We start from the raw sequence: 18,400 nt of genomic DNA on the forward strand, positions 1-18,400 counted from the left end.
GTTTTTTTGTTTTGTTTTGTTTTGTTTTTTGTAGGGCAATGAGGGTTAAGTGACTTGCCCAAGGTCACATAGCTAGTAAGTGTCAAGTGTCTAAGGCCAGATTTGAACTCAGGTCCTCCTGAATCCAGGGCTGGTGCTTTATCCACTGTTCCACCTAGCTGCCACCCAGAGTATTTTTTGAGCATTCATCTTGTCCCAGGCAATTCAATAATATTGTTGGATCTTACCTCCAGAGCTGGCAGGGCCTCAAAGACCATGTAGCCCAACCGCCTTCTCTTACAGATGAGGAAAACAAGCCCAAATTGATGAAGTGACTCCTAATGAGCTTTGGGTTTAGTATTTCCTGCTGCTCAAATGACCTTTGTAATCTATCCACAGCCGGAGAAATGTAATGATGGAAGCTGCCAACCCCTAAGTTGAAAAAATTCTAAAAAAGCCTTTTTTTTTTTAATTTTTTCTTTTTTTCCATTATTTTTTATTTAGAATTTTATTTTCCCCCAATTACATGTAAAAGAAATTTTAACATCCATTTAAAAATGTTTGCATTCCATAATATTGTGCTGTAAGAAACAATGAGCAGGCAGATTTCAAAGAAACCTGGAAGGACTTGCATGAACTGATGATGAGTGAGATGAGCAGAACCAGAAGAACATTGTACACAGTATCAACAACATGATTTGTTGATCAAATGTAGTAGACTTGATTTTTTATTCTTCTCAGCAATACAATGGTACAAGATAGTTCCAAAGGACTCATGATGGAAATTGCTCTCAAAATCCAGAAAAAAAAACTGGGAATATGGATAAAGATTGAACCATACTATTTCTTTTGTTTGGGGTGCTGTTGTTTTTCTTTTTTGAGGTATTTCTTTTTGTTGCGATTCTTTTTTCACAGCAAGACTAAAGCAGAAATATGTTTAATGTGATTGTACATATATAACCTATATTAGATTACTTGCTGTCATGGGGAGGGGGGAGGGAGGGGAGGGAGGGATAAAATTTTGAAACTAGAAATCTTATAAAAGCAAATGTTGAAAACTATCTCTACATGTATTTGGAAAATAATAAAATACTTTCATAATTTAAAAAATTGTATTCCAAAATTTCTTCCTTCCTCCTCCCCTCCTTTAAGAAGGGGAGCAATTCACTATAAGTTATACATGTGTAGTCATGTAAAACATCCCAATATTAGTCAGGTTGTGAAAGAAAACAGATAAAAAAACCTCAAGAAAAATAAAGTTTAAAAAATGCTTCAATCTGTATTCAGACACCAACAATTCTTTCTCTGGGGATGGATAGCATTTTTCATTATATGTCCTTCAAAGTTGTCTTGGATCATTGTATTGCTGAGAATAGCCAAGTCATTTACAGCTGATCATCTTAAAATATTGCTATTACTTTATACACAGTACACTTCACTCTGCATCAGCTCATGTAAGTCTTTTCAGATTTTTCTGAGAACATCTTGCTCATCTTATAGGGTGTTCTATCATAAGCACATTCCAAAATTTGTTCAACCATTCCCCAATAGATGGGCATCTCCTCAATTTCAAATTCTTTGGCACCAGAAAAGAGCTGCTATAAATATTGTTTGTACATATAGGTCCTTTAACTTTTTGTTTTTTATCTCCTTTTGAATACCAACCTAGTAGTGGTATTGCTAGGTTAAAGACTATGCATAGTTTTATAGCCCTTTGACATTGTTCCAAATTGCTCTACAGAATGGTTGAATCAGTTTATAACTCCACCAATAGTGAGTGCATTAAAATCTAATTTTCCCCATATCCCCTATAGCATGTCATTTTTTTCTGTTATCCAATCTGGCTTTCACCTTTCTAATCAATAGTGAGTTAGAGTATTTTTAAATATGGCTATAGATAGCTTTGTTTCGTCTGAAAATTGTTCATATCTTTTAATCATTCATCAGTTATATAATGGCTCTTATTTTAATAAATTTCACTCAGTTCTCTATATGTTTGAGAAAGGAAGCCTTTGTCAGGCAAACTTGCTTCAAAAATGTTTTCACACTTACTAATGCTAACTGTATTTCTCTCCATCCTACTCCCTCCCCATGACATTTGCTCTATTCTCTATCTCCTTTCACCCTGTCCCTCCTCAAAAGTGTTTTGCTTCTGACTGGCCCCCTTCCCAATCTGGCCTCCCTTCTTTCACCACCACCCCTTATTCTTTTCTCCTCCTACTTTCCTGAAGGGTAAGATAGCTTACTATACCCAATTGAGTGTTTATTCTATCCCCTCTTTGAGCCAATTCTGATGACATTAAGGTTTACTCACTCTCCCTCACCTCCCCCATTGTTCCCTCCACTGTATAATCTTTTTGTTGTTTCTTTAATGTGAAATACTTTATCCCAATAATTTACCCCATTCCACATCTCCCTTTCCCTTTTGCCCAGTACATTCCTCTCTCACCCCTTAATTTTATTTTTTAAAGATATCTTCCCTTCCTATTCAACTCACACCTGTGCCCTCTGTCTAAATATACTCTATTCAGCTTCCCTAATTATGGGAAAGTTCTCTTATGAGTTACACATATCATATTCCAATGTAGGAATGTAAACAATTAAACCTTTTAATATCTCTTATGATTTCTTTTTCCTATTTACCTTTTTATGCTTCTCTAGAGCCTTTATTTGGCTTTTTTTGCAGGGAAATAAGGGTTAAGTGACTTGCCCAGGGTCAGACAGCTAGGAAGCATCAAGTGTCTGAAGCCAGATTTGAACTCAGGTCCTCCTGAATCCAGGGCCCAAGCCTTATCCACTGTGCCACCGAATCTTGTATTTGAAAGTCAAATTTTCTATTCAGTTCAGGTCTTTCCATCAAGAATGCCTAAAAATCCTCTCTTTCATTGAATTACCATTTTTTTCCCTTGAAGGATTATACTAAATTTTGCTGGATAGGTGATTCTTGGTTGTAATCCCAGTTCCTTTGCCCTCTGGAATATCATATTCCAAACCCTCCCACCCTTTAAAGTAGAAATTGCCAAATCTTGTTATACTCACTGTGACTCCACAATACTTGAATTGTTTCTTTCTGGATACTTGCAATATTTTCTCCTTGACCTGGGAACTCTGGAATTTGGCTATAATATTCCTGGGAGTTTTCATTTTGGGATCTTTTTTTTTGGTTGGGGGCTGGGCAATGAGGGTTAAATGACTTGCCCAGGGTCACACAGCTAGTAAGTGTCAAGTGTCTGAGGCCGAATTTGAACTCAGGTCCTCCTAAATCCAGGGCCAGTGCTTTATCCATGGTGCCACCTACCTGCCCCCATTAGGATCTCTTTCAAAAGATGATAGGTGGATTCATTCAGTTTCTATTTTACCCTCTGTTTCCCCTGTATTTATTGAAAGATGATCCCTAGGCTCTTCAGGTAGTCCAATAATTTTTAAATTATATCTCCTGGATATCTTTCAAGGTCAATTGTTTTTCCAATAAGATATGTCACATTACCTTCTATTTTTTTCATTCTTTTGGTTTTGTTTTATTGTTTCTTGTTTTCTCATAAAGTCATTAGCTTCCATTGGCTCAATCCTAATTTTTAGGGAGTTATTTTCTTCAGCGAGCTTTTGTACCTCCTTTTCCATTTGGACAATTTGGCTTTTCAAGTCATTCTTTTCCTTATTGGCTTTTTGTGCCTCTTTTACCATTTGGTTTACTCTGTTTTTTAAGGTTTTATGTTCTTCAGTATTTTTGTGTCTCCTTTACCAAGCCGTTTATTCTTTTTTTCATGCTTTTCTTGCATTTCTCTTCCCATTTTATCCTCTATCTCTCTTACTTTATTTTCAAAGACCTTTCTGACAGCTTCTACGGCCTAAGACAAATTCATATTTTTCTTGGAAGCTTTCGATGTAGGAGCTTCGACTTTGTTATCTTCTTCTGAAGGTATATTTTGATCTTCCTTGTCACCATAGAAACTTTCTATGGTCAGATGTTGTTTTTTTTTCTGTTTGCTCATTTTCCCAGCCTATTTCTTGGCTTTTAACTCTTTGTTAAAGTGAGGCACTGCTTCCACGGTGGAGGGTGCACTGTCCCGAGCTTCAGGAAGTTTTTGCAACTGTTTTAAGAAATATTTCTAATGATTTGTAAGTTTTCAGTTCTTCCAAGGTGGTATGATTTAAGGAGAAGTATGTTTGCTATTCTTCTGGCCTGTGAGCTAGTTAGTAAGCAACCTCAAGCCTGCTTTTCTGCCCTGAAACTATGAGGAATTATGTGGAACTCTCCAGTTCCACTGTGGCTGAAAGCTCTTGTGTGCTAATGCTCCTCCCTGGCCTGGGACAGCCACGAAGATTGTAACATGGATCTGTGATGGGCAAAACTGTTGAATCTTGCCTCAGTGCTAGCAAAAAGACCCCTGCAATTTCCTTCTGGCCAATTATCCCTTACCCTTTGTGAACTGAGTTCCAAGATCAGTTGCTATTGCTGATGATTCAGTGGCTCCCAAGGCCTGCTCCTGCTTGCTGGGGATGGGTTAACTATGTTGGTGTGGCCTCTTCTAGACTGTACTCAATTCTCTCCCAGAAGAGAGAGACCTTTCCTACTGATCTTTTAAGTTAACTTTGGCTGGAAAATTATTTCACCCTCTCCTTTTGTCTCCTTTTGTGGGTTTTGTTGCTCCAGGAATTGTCTTATAGCATTATTTGAAGGTATTTGGAGGGGTCTTGGGGAGAGCTCGGGTGAGTCACTGTCTTTCCTCCACCATCTTGGCTTTGCTCCCCTAAAAAACTCTTGATGAAACTTGGTTCAAAGTCAAAAGAAAGCATGACTTCAAACACTATCATTGAACAGGAATGAAAAACAAACAAATAGTCTCTTGGGAAGATGAAGGTAAGAGACTAATTCCAGGCACCACACCACTTGCACACCCAATAGATTGTAAACAAACACCAGTATGGAAGAAAGAAATCATTTAGATCATACTTCTGTTTACTTTCCTGCTGTTAAGAAAGCTTCTTCCTCTTTCTACAAATGATTTGACTTATCCTATGCTGTTACTCTAGAGTGAGTATCCCTAGCATACAATTTTCACTCCAGGGACCCTCACAGGAAACAGTGGCCTAAGCTGTGTGCAAACTTAAGGGTGTTCACTGGTCATAAGGTAAGTGACAGTGATGATGTGGGACCCAGATGGATTCACAGCTGTGGACACTGGCCAGACTCAGAATCATTATGAAGCTATAATTACCCTTAGGACTTCAAATTGAAGTCACTATTTTTGTTCCTGGAAAAATAAATCTCGACGGCATCTCAGAGCCATGTTTGGCAAGTTTCCTTTATATTCCTGTGGTCCTCTGCCATGCAAAAGTCTCCAAGTGATGTGACTACTTCCTAACAGCAGCCTATGACATTCCAAGGAGCACTCAGAACCACTTTGGGCTTGGCTCCACAGCTCAATAACCCCAGGGGTCTTATGAACATCCCTTCTCACTGAAAATGCTATCTGTTTTCATTGGGTAGGAGACAAGCTTAGACAGAAGCCTTTGTGCTTCCTGTTAATGCTTTATTCATATTGTCTGTAGCATTGTGTCTTCTTTGATGTCAATCAATCAAATAGCTTGTCAGTAAACATTTGGTAACCACCTACAGTAGGCCAGGCACTATGCTAGGCACTGGGGCTATGGAGACAAAAGGGTACAGTCCTTACTCTCAAGGAGCTTACACTCTATCAGGGGAGACAACATATGCAAATATAGCAAATAAGAAATTGATATAAAAGGCCACTCGAAACTGGAGACTGACGTACATTTGTACACTCAATTATAATCTCCTTGAGGGCAGTCACTATGTATTATTGTTGCTGCTATTATTGTTTTTATATTGGGATTTCATTGGCATAGGGTTCTCTCTCAGCAAGTTTCTTCCACAAAAATCTATCACAGCATCTTGCACATCTTAGAGAGTTATCCAGGGATATAGACAAGGGAAGTAACTCACCTGGGGTCACACGGCTAGGTAAGAAGCAAGATTCGAGCCAAGATCTTCCTGACTACAAGTCTGGCATGCTAGACTTCCATCAATCACAATCCTCATGGACTATGGGCCTCTGAGGTTTGCAAAGTGCTTTTATCTCTACAGTCCCTCCCATAATACAGCCTAGTACCTGGCCTTAACTAGGTACTCTATAAATACTTTTCTATATAGAATAACCAGCCCTTACAGATTTCCTCTCACAATCAATTAGTACAAATTCTGTTGTTAGTACAAACTATTAATATTGTGAAAACTCAATGCCAAGGATGTTTATTGCATACCTACCCCATATAGGAACCAGCTGAGGTACCAAGAGAAAGACACCCAGGCAAATAAACCATAAGTTTAAATCTAGTAGGAAAGAAGATATGGAGCTAAACCAGGTTGGATACAAGGGCAGAGGTGAGCTAGGAGCCAAGCCCTCTCAGAGTTCATCACTTGCACTCACAGGGATCAGAATACACTTCATGGAGTCAGTGGCATTTGAGCTGGGCTTTGATGGATGGGTAGGATTTCAGGAGGCAGGGATGGGCAGGCAGAACCGCCAAACTTAAGGAGCAGTGTGAGCAAAGGCTTGGCAAATGAATTTGGCCTTTGTTCAGCATGCAGTGTGAGCCACTGAGAGTTTCCAAATAGGGGAGTGACACAGCTACATCTGTGTGTTAGCAAGACTCACGTGGAAGAGTTAAGATGAGAGTTATCCTGGAACTGTCGAAAGGAAATAAAGATAGAGAGATAGTAAATGGCAGATACATTGACATAGAAATTACAGCAATAGGGATGAGATAGATAAATGATAGACAGAGGAGAGAGAGGAGAGGGAAGAGGATAGGAGAGAGAGGGAGAGAGAGGGAGAGAGAATGAAGACTTTATTAAAGGCTTACTATGTACCAGGCACTGTAAGTGCTAGATAAATGAATACAAGCAAACAAGACAGTCCTTGCTTTCAATGAGCTTACCTTCTAAGTAGGGAAAGACAAATTATAATGGAGAAGTGTAAAAGAAGTATTAGGCAGCATGGTATGGAGTCCTGGATAAGACAGAGGAGAGAAGGAGGAGGGAGGGGGAAAGGAGGGAAGAAAGAGGGAAGGAGGGGAAGGGGAGGGGAGAGGAGAGATTTCTTTAAAGATGTCAACATTATTTGTAATTGAAAAAAAAACTGAAAATAAGTTGAATGTTTAACAATAGGGAATTGTGTGATTGTGATACATTTGTGAGATGTAATTCTATGAAGAAAGTATCATGAAGAAGAATGAGGAATATAAAGCAATATGGAAAGCCCTTTATGAAATAATGCAGAGGGGAAGGACAGAGCACCCACCAAGTACCACTGTCAGAGACAAAACAAGTAAGAAGAAATAGGCAAAATTTCTCAATGGAGACCTCAAGGGAGTGCAAGATAAGCTAAGGTCATGTTTTATGGAATGAATTCTATTTATCTAAGTTGCAAAAATAAATTTAAATGATTTGTTTTTAATGTTGTTTTACAAATCAAAGCTAGTGGTGTTACCAAGGGGCCAATAGATGAAAGTTAGGAAACAGTCCTCCCTCTGTGGTTTGGCCCTCATTCAACCAGAAGGGGAAGTATAGGAAGAACCCTAGCTCAGGGGTCAGAGTGGGTTTAAATAGGACCTCTGACATTTACTACCTTGGAACCTTGAGTAAATCACTTGCATTTCATGGGCCTCAGTTGTCTCCACTGTAAAATGTGGGAGTTGGATTAGATGGCTTCTTGAGGTCCCTTCTAGATTTGGGGCTTTGGTCCTTTTTACAGTATTTTCTACAGTTTTGATTACAGGATATTTTCAAGAACATGGAAAATTCATTTCAAAATAAACTCAATGAAAACTAGTTCGTCCCTGGTCTAATGCTGAGGAGAGGTCTTTCTGCAGTTACAGAGACTAGCAGAAGTGCTTGCGTCGCTCCTCACTGGACTCCCCATCTTCTGGGTACTTCCATCAACTGCAACTATTTCAGTCTGAGTCAGATAAAACTTCTGAAACAGATGAAAAGGAAGACAGACATGGTAACAGACAGAGACATTCTCAATGGCCATCCCTTGTCTGTTCTGAGCAAATTTAAAAAACCAAGAAAACACCTTGGCTCATGGAATCATTAATAAAAATGACTGGCTCTCATGGCCCCTCTGGTTCAACTCCCTCATTTTACAGATGAGGGAACTGAGGTCCATTAAGGTTAAATGACTCACTCAAGGTCACACAACAAGTAACCATCAGCATCAGAGGCAAGTCTCCTGACTCCAGAACAAATGTCCTTTAGGATCAGGAAGAATGATACCTTCTCTTTCAACAGCATCTTCTACCATTGAAATCACCTTCTTACACATTCTTTTCTTTTATCCTCCCAACAATTCACAGGTGGGGAAGCTTTTATGCCCCCAACATGGTTCAAATGAACTCAGTCAGTAAGAACCATTTTTCAGATGGGGTGAGAGTATTTTCTCTCTGCTCCATTAAAAAGTGAATATGATTCATGCATCCAGAAAATGAAATGTGACCAGATTTAAGAAATAGAAAGGCGGTGGTGCATATGTGGGAAGATAAATCAATGTTAAATAATGATCCCCAAACCATGCTTTCAAAAAGAATGGGCAGCTGGTGGGAATACACATTAGAAATGTGAGGGGTGGGGGCAGCTAGGTGGTGAAGTGGATAAAGCACAGGTCCTGGATTCAGGAGGACCTGAGTTCAAATCCGGCCTCAGACACTTGACACTTACTAGCTCTGTGACCCTGGGCAAGTCACTTAACCCCCAATGCCCCACAAAAAAGAAAGAAAGAAAGAAAGAAAGAAAGAAAGAAAGAAAGAAAGAAAGAAAGAAAGAAAGAAAGAAAGAAAGAGAGAGAGAGAGAGAGAGAGAGAGAGAAAGGAAGGAAGGAAGGAAGGAAGGAAGGAAGGAAGGAAGGAAGGAAGGAAGGAAGGAAGGAAGGAAGGAAGGAAGGAAGGAAGGAAGGAAGGAAGGAAGGAAGGAAGGAAGAAAGAAAGAAAGAAAGAAAGAAAGAAAGAAAGAAAGAAAGAAAGAAAGAAAGAAAGAAAGAAAGAAAGAAAGAAAGAAAGAAAGAAAGAAAGAAAGAAAGAAAGAAAGAAAGGAGAAATGCAAGAGGTGGGAAGGAAGGTCTGAAAATTGAGATGGAGAGGGTATTTTGAGGGGAGAGTTCTTTCTCCTCACCACCAGCCACCGAGGACATCACAAAGAAGAGATTCCCATGAGGTAGATAGTTGACATGGGGAGGAAGTACAATATCTGGTACCCTCCTGTTTGAGTTTATCAACTATAGGCTTACTTTCGATCAGGCACTGGCCCGGAAGCTAGAGTTATAAAGACAGAAGTGACAGAGTCCATACCCTCAAAGAGTTTATGTTCCTAAGGAGCTCTTAGTCTTTCCATTTTCTGTGTGACTGCTCCCTTCTACAATCACCTCCTACAATTAGGATGGGAACTACTTAAAATTGAGCACAGATCTGGAGATGGAAGGGACTTCAGAGGCCACCCTGGAGTCTACCCCCCTATTCTACAGATAAGTAAACTGAGAGCAAGAACTGTATCATTATTTTATTTGTATCCCCAGCACTTAGCACAGTGCTTGGAGTATGGTAAGCAATTCATTCGTTCTTTCAAGAAAGATGAGAAGGATGGAGAGACTGAGAGAAGGAGACAGAGACAAAAGGGGGGAGGCAAAGAGAGAAAGAGAAGAGAAAGAAAAATGAGAGAGGGAAAGAAATGAGATAGATAAAGAGAGAGAGAAGAGAGGAGAGGAAAGGAGAGGGGGGAGAGAGGGGAGAAAGAGAAAGAAGAGAGGAGAGGGGAGGGAGAAAGAAGGAGAAGACAGGAGAGGGGAGGGGAGAAAGAGAGAAGAGAGAGGATATGGGAAGAAATGGCAGGGAGAGGCAAGGAGAGGTGAGGAGAGAAAGGGAAAAGGAAAGACAGACAAAATAGAAACAAATTTGCAAGGCAAGCAAAGGGATTGGGGCAAGGGAGTCACTAGCAGTTTGTTGGGATCAAGAAAATCTTCACGTAGATGTTGCTGCTTAAGTTGCTTCTTGAAGTAGACAACATATTCTACAAAGATGAGCCAAGGAAGGGAATGAATTTTAGGTGTATAACTAGGAGTTGAACTCAGCTGTTTTCACCCTGCTTTAGGCCAGCAAGGGAAATTATTGCCCTCGAAATGTGAGTGCCCTGATGCAAAACCTAGGCAGCTCTATCTTAGTTCCAGCACTGCCCCAAACCAGAATTGCTAATTCTGTTTCTGTTTTGCTGAATTAAAAAGCATTCACAAGAAAGTACTATAATTTCATGCATATAATGTGCATAGTCTTAAAAAGTGCACCAGTGAAGGATGTAAACACTTAGAGTCGTGCATTTCACGGGTTCCCTAAATCGACTTCCAATTTTGCTTTATAATCCCTTCCAAAATAACCACTGGGCATAATAGGCACTCAGGATTCCACATGCCTGACCTCCCTTTTTTTCCCTCCTTTCTACACCTCATATAATGCACGGTTATAGTCATGGATTTAAAGGAAGATATAATTAAATGCTTCTTAACATAAAGTATAATTACCTTCTCAAAGGCCTGGCTTTAGGAAAAGGGGCCAAAAGACAACGGGGCTGTATCCACAACCCAGCATGAGAGAGAACTGCCAAGGAAGATAAAGCAGAGAGCACTGAAGGCTCTTTGGTAGCTCCAGGGGAAGAAAGGCAGTGTCTTACCTGCTTCTGGGTTGCTGAAGGTAAGCACAGCCTACTGCCATTCTGGGCCTTGACTTCCTTCTCTGCACAAGAGCCAGCTAGATATAGCAGCAGATGAGGCTGATCTCAGAGCATTGGTGTGGTAATAAATATTTAACAACCATCTCTCTGGAAAAAAATAAAGGAGGCATTGACATACTTTCAAGCTTAATGTACATTATTAAGATTTTCTCCATCACTTTCTGAAGTTTATTGTTGTTGTTGTTGAGTTGTTTTGGTCATGTCTGACTCTTCTTCATCCCATTGGAGGTTTTCTAGGCAAAGATACTGGAGTGGTTTGCCATTTCCTTCTCCAGTTCATTGGACAGATGAGGAAACTGAGGCATACAGAGTTTAGTGACTTTCTCAAGGTCACACAGGGAATAAGTGTCTGAGGCTGGATTTGAATTCAGAGAAATAAGTCTTCCTGACTCCAGGCCCAGCACTCTAGCCACTGTGCCACTTAGCTTCCCTTATACCTCACATAACAATAAATTCCAGATAGACAAATAATATAACTATAAAAAGTCTAGAACAGGTGCTCTATCCACTGCACCACCTAACTGTCCTTTCATAAAACTAGGCAATCAATAAATCAAGCCCTGACTAGGAGCATTTCTGGGGTATAAATTTAACCAGCTCTTGGGAGCTCAGAAGAGCAGGCTCCAGTACACCCCTAAATTGGAATCAGAAAACCTAAGATCTAATTCAGCCTTAGGGATTTGCTAGCAGTGTGACCCTGGGCAAGTCAGTTAACTTCCATCTGCCTCAGTTTTCTCAACTGTAAAATGGGGATAATAATAGCACCTCCCTCCCAAGAGGGATAAAATTAGATGATATTTGTAAAGCACTTTGCAAGCCTTAAAGTGCTCCATAATGCTACCTATTATTATTAAACTAAGGGGCTTGTACTAGATGACTTCAAGGTCCGTTCCAGGTTGATAATTCTACCAGCATCTGAACTACTGCAGAGGACTGAGAAGATTCTTCTTGTTTTGTTTTTTAACTTGCAGTTTTATCTGGAAACTTCCTCTACAACTAAAGGTTGGAATTTTCTCTGTAATTTGGACTCTGAGGTGGTCACCTAGGACACTAAGAGATGACTTGTCCAAGGTCACATGGCTATTATTGATAGAGCTAGAACTTGAACCCAGGGCTCTCTGAGTCTGGGACCAGCTTTCTATCTACTATGCCATTTGTGGAATAAAAGGAAAACCTGTTTTTGACTCAAGCAAGTGCCATTTGGAGAGAATGTTCAGAAGTGAGCAACCAATGTGATAAAGGACCTTCTGAGGATTAGCTGAAGGCATTAAAGATTGTTTAGCTGGCTACGATAGACTAGGCTCTTCTCAGTAGTGCAATGATCCAAAACAATTTCAAAGAACTAACACATGATAGAAAATGTTCTCCACGTCCAGAACAAAGAACTGTGGATTCTGAATGCAGATTGAACCATCTGTTTCTACTTTTTGGCTGGTTTTTTTTCACCTTTTTTGAGGTTTTTCCCTTGTGTTCTGATTCTTCTTTCATAATATGACTAATGAAGAAATATGTTTAATGTGATTGTACATATGTAACCTATATCAGATTGCTTTCTGTCTGGAGAAGCGGGGAGGGAAGGGAAGGTGGAAGAACAATTTGGAACTAAAAACAAATATTGAAAACTATCATTATATGTAACTGGAAATAATAAAATACTTTTATAAAAGAAAAAAATGACTTTAGCTGGGAGAAGAGAAGACCAAGGGGGGCACAAGAACTGTCTTCAGGTAGTTGAAAGGCTATTGCTTTTTTAATTTTATTTTATTTTACCAGATCTTTTTTTTTTCAAATTACATGTAAAGATAGTTTTCAACATTCATGTTCATAAGATTTTGAGTTCCAAATTTTTCTCCCTCCCTTTCCTCTCCCCTCCCGAGGCCAAGTATCAACCTGATATAGGTTATAAATTACAGTCATGTTAAACATATTTCCACATTAATCACATTGTAAAAGAGTCAGAACGAAAGGGAAAAAAACACAAAAAAGAAAAAACAAATAAACAACAACAAAAATTAAAACAGTATGCTTTGATCTGCATTCAGAATCCATAGTTCTTTTTCTGGATATGGAGAGCATTTTCCATCATGAGTCTTTTGGAATTGTCTTAGATCATTGTATTGCTGAGAAGAGCTAAATCTATCACAGTTGATTACAGTTTTAATTTACATTTCTCTAATCAGCAATGATTTACAACATTTTTTTTCATGTGCTATAGATAGCTTTAATTTCTTCATCTGAAAATGGCCTGTTAATATCCTTTGATGATTTCTCAATTGGGGAATAATGTGTATTCTTATACATTTGATTTAGTTCTTTATATATTTTATATATGAGACCTTTATCAAAAACACTGTCTGTGAAAATTGTTCCCCAGATTTCTGCTTTCCTTCTAATCTTGTTTGCATTGGTTTTGTTTGTACAAAATCTTTTTAATTTAATGTAATCAAAATGATCCATTTTGCATTTCATAATGTGCTCTATCTCATCTTTGGCGAAAAAAAAAATTTCCTCTCTCCATAGATCTGACAAGTAAACTATTCTGTCCTTTTCTAATTTGCCTATGGTATCACCCTTTATGTCTAGATCATGTACCCATTTGGAATTTACTGGCTATTGCTTTTTTAAAAAATAATAATAAACATTTATATTTAAAGGTTTGAGTTCCAAATTTTATCCCTCCTCCCCTCCCTCCTCTATCCCCTCTCTGAGGCAGTAAACAATCAGATATAGGTTATACATGTGAAATTATGTAAAACATTGCCATATTACTCAGTTTGTATAAGAAAACTTGAATAAAAGAAAAAATGAAAGTGAAAATAACAGGCTTCAGTCTGTGTTCAATTAATATCAGTTCTTTCTTTAGAGGTGAATAGTATGCTTTATCATTAGTCCTTTGGGATTGTCTTAGATCATTGTATTGCTGAGGATAATTAAGTCATTCACAATTTTTCATTAAACAATATTGCTAACACTGTGCACAGTGTTCTCCTGGTTCTGCTCACTAAATTATACAACAGTTTATACAAGTCTTTCCAGGCCTTTCTGAAATCATCCCACTGACCATTTCTTATAGGACAATAATATTCCATCACCATCATATGCTACAACTTGTTCAGCCATTCCCCAATTGATGTGCATTCCTTTGATTTCCATTTCTTAGTCACTGCAAAAAGAGCTGCTAAAAATATTTTTATATAAATAGGTCTTTTTCTCTTTTTTGGAATATCTTTGTCATATAAAACTAACAGTGGTATTGCAGGATCAAAGGATATGCACAGTTCTATAGCCCTTTGGGCATAGTTCCAAACTGCTCTCCAGAATGGGTGGATCTTTTCACAACTTCACCAACAGTGGACTGGGCTATTACTTTTTTTTTTTTTTTTAGGCAATGGGGGTTAAGTGACTTGCCCACGGTCACACAGCTAGTAAGTGTCAAGTGTCTGAGGTCGGATTTGAACTCAGGTCCTCCTGAATCCAGGGCCGGTGCTTTAACCACTGCGCCATCTAGCTGCCCCCTGGGCTATTACTTTTTATAAAAGAACCAGACTTTGTCTGTTTGGCTCCCGGGGGCGGAACTAGAAACAATAGGTGGAAATTACAGAGGTACAAATTTAGACTTCATGTAATGAAAAACTTCCTTGCAATGAGCCCTGGGCTGGCAGCCTCGGAACTGGAGAGGTCTCTCTCATTTACAATCTTTAAGAAAAGTTGGATCACCATTGTTAGGTTGATTAGCTACAGAGGGAATCTGAGGTTCCTTCTGGCTCCAAGATTCAGTGATGCCATGACTTTATGGGCCAAATGCCCATTTCCCATCTTGTTCTCTTATCAATTGTTTTTATATAGATTCAGGGATAGAAAAGACCTTGGAATTCATATAGTATGTTCCCCTCATCTACATATGAGGAAACTGAGGCACAGAGTGGTTAGAGGATGTGCCCAGAGCTGATATGCATCGAATAAAGTCTTTTAACTCTGAACTTAACTCTGACCCTAGTACTCAATCTCCTATGCCACCTGACAACAACAAACTGTGTACCTAAAAGAGGCATCAAAGCTTCATCAAAGAGATAAACATACTGAAGACAAGGAGTGTAACATCACAACAAGAATGAGTAATAGGAAACAACCCATGTGTAGCAATAATATGGCTAACATTAAGAGTTCCAAAGAAAGGCTTTTAGTTTCTTCAGTGGACCCCCTGTGGAAGATGCATCTTGAGAAGACATGGACAATAAGGATATGTGATGACAGGGCATGGAGTGGTTACAATATGTACCACTAGAGTAAGGGTCCATTGGAGTGAGATCGTAGATACATGTTGTTGTTGTTGTTATTGTTCATTCATTTCAGTCTTGTCAAACTCTTCTTGATCTCATTTGGGCTTTCCTTGACAAAGATACTGGAGTGGTTTCTCATGTCCTTCTTCAGCTCATTTTACAGATGAGGAAACTAAGGCAAACAAGATTAAATGACTTGACTGGAATCACAGCTAGTCTGAGGCTGAATTTGAATTCATGAAAATGAGTCTTCCTTATTTCAGGCCCAGCACTCAATCCACTGGGCCACCTAGCTGTTTCTTTATACCTTACATGACAATAAATTCCAAATAGATAAATAATATAAATATAAAATTTCACACTGCTAAAAAAAGAGTAGAACAAGTTTTATTATTTATATTTATGGATACAGGAAAAATATAATTAGACATGAGTTAGAAGTGATTATAAAAAAGAACTCTACATTACATAAAAATTAAAAGCTTTTGCAAAAATCATTGCAGCTAGAGAATAAAAAGAAATGCTTTAGGTTAGGGAAACAATCTTCACATTACATATCTCTAATAATACTCTAGCATAAAATTCTAAGAGAATGAACAAAAAATATACTCTTTTTTGTAAATATTTTATTTTTTCCAAATACATGTAAAGATAGTTTTCTTTTTTGGGGGGGCGGGGAATTGGGGTTAAGTGACTTGCCCAGGGTCACACAGCTAGTAAGTGTTAAGTGTCTGAGGCAGAATTTGAACTCAGGTCCTCCTGAATCCATGGCCAGTGCTCTATCCACTACACCACCTGGCTGCCCCCTAAAGACAGTTTTCAGCATCAATTTTTATAAGATTTTGAGTTCCAAATTTTCTCCCCCCACCCCCTGTTCAGGACAACAACTAATCTGATATAGGATATACATATGCAATCATGTTAAACATATTTCCACACTAGTCATGTTGTGAGAGAAAAATCAGAACAAAAGGGGAAAATGATGAGAAAGAAAAAAGAAAACCAAAAACCAAAAAAAAAAAAAGTGAAAATAGTATGCTTTGATCTGCCTTCAAACTCCATAGTTCTTTTTCCTGGACATGGAGAACATTTTCCATCATGCGCCTTTTGGAATTGTCTTAGATCATCGTATTGCTGAGAAGAGCTATCACAGTTGATCATTACACAATGTTGCTTTTACTGTGTACAATGTTCTTTTGGTTCTGCTTACTTCACTCAACATCAGTCCACTTAAGTCTTTTTCAAGTTTTTCTGAAATCTGCCTGCTCATCATTTCTTATAGCATAATAGTATTCCCTTACATTCATATACCACAACTTGTTCAACCATTCCCCAATTGATGAGTATCCCCTCAATTTCTACTTTTTTGCCATTACAAAAAGAGTTGCTATAAATATTTTTGTATATGGAGGTCCTTTCCCTTTTTTTGTAATCTCTTTAAGATATAGACCTAGTAGCGGTATTACTGGGTCAAAGGATATGCACAATTCTATACCTTTTGGACATAGTTCCAAATTGCTCTCCAGAATGAGTGAATCAGTTCATAACTCCACCAACAATGTATTAGTGTTCCAATTTTCCCACATCTCCAACATTGATCTTTTCCCTTTTCTGTCATATTAGCCAATTTGATAGATCTGAGGTGGTATCTCAGAGTTAAAACATATACTCTTGTTGTTTTGGGGGCAGGGCAATGAGGGTTAAGTGACTTGCCCAGGGCCACACAGCTAGAACATGTCAAGTGTCTGAGGCCAGATTTGAACTCAGGTCCTCCTGAACCAGAACTGGTGCTTTATCCACTGCACCACCTAGCTGCCCCTAAAACATATACTCTCGAAAGCCATTTCTCAGTACACTTATAGTCAAAGGACATGACAGCTTTAAAAAGAATAAAAGCTATCAATAACCACTTGAAAAAAAAATGTTCAAAAGCAATTCAATCTAAAATTCCCCAGTGATACCACCTATCTCACCAGGAAACATCCTAAAAATGGGAAATCACATTGCCTAAAAGGCCATGGCAAAATAGGGAGGTCATTTCACTGCTGGCTGAACTGTAAATTGAAACAACTGCTGTGCATATGATTTGCGATGATCCAAGGGAAGTAATATTCATAGCCTTTGGTTCAGAGATCCTATTTAAAAAGTCATTAAAAAGAAAAAATGGAGGGGTGGCTAGATAGCACAGTGGAAAAAGCACCAGCCCTGGATTCAGGAGTACCTGAGTTCAAATCTGGCCTCGGACACTTGACACTAGCTGTGTGACCCTGGGCAAGTCACTTAACCCCCATTGCCCCACAAAAAAAAAAAAACAAACAAACAAAAAAACACAAACAAAAAAAAAAGAAAAAATGGACAAAAATACACATAACAGCATTATGTATAGTTTATGAAAAAGAAACAAATAGATCAACCAATAAATGCAAGAATGGCAGATAAATGAAATGGAATATTATTGCCCCATAATGCACGACAAATCGGAAGAATTTGAAGAAACATGGAAAGACTTGTGGGAAGTAAATTTAAAGGGAAGCCAAGTCAAAAGAATGATATTTACAATGACTATAACAATTTAAATAAATGGAGGCAACAGAGCTCTGCCCAGTAACAATGGTTAATATCATGTAACAAAAGTTACAGTTAAAAATTGATGACTAGATATTTCTCTGGAAACACAGTTGTTTAAAAGGGAATTTGTTTGGAGTGATAGATAGATAGATGATGAATGGATAGATAAAGATATGTGTGTGTGCATAAAATTGCATCAGAGGAAGGAAGAAAGAGAGAGAGGGTTTGAGGGTTCAAAGTCAGTTGTACTGGTTGAAAAAGGAGATAGAATTGAAGCTAGGCCTAATACAAATACATAAGGATCCTAGAGCTAGAATGGATGGCAAAGGTCATTTAGTCTAATCCCCCATTTGATAGTTGAAGGAATGGAGACACAGACAGAAAAAAAAAAAGATTTACTAGGGGTTAAACAGAAAATAAAGCATCAGATGACGTTCAAGATGAGTCCAAGTCCTGCCACTGTAGCAGAAGGTAAATCAGAGGCTGTTATACCCAGGAAGGCCCAGAAAGGTGCTGTGCCCAATCCCCCCACTTTACGAAGAAGCCAAGTCTCAGAGACATTAGGTACTTTGCCCAGGTCTCCTCGATCCTAGTTCATACTGCCTTCTCCAACTCAAAAATAGTGCTCACTTTACTGGTGGGATTAGGAGAGTCGAATTATTTTTGCATGTAAGGGAGAGCATAGTTTGAGCCTGGTGGATAGACTGCTGGGCCTGCAGTCAGTAAGATGTGAGTTCAAATCTGGCCTCAGATGTTTGCATGTATGTAGTATCTG

Source organism: Dromiciops gliroides, chromosome 1 (genome assembly GCF_019393635.1).
Source record: "Dromiciops gliroides isolate mDroGli1 chromosome 1, mDroGli1.pri, whole genome shotgun sequence".
NCBI classification, from domain to species: domain Eukaryota; kingdom Metazoa; phylum Chordata; class Mammalia; order Microbiotheria; family Microbiotheriidae; genus Dromiciops; species Dromiciops gliroides.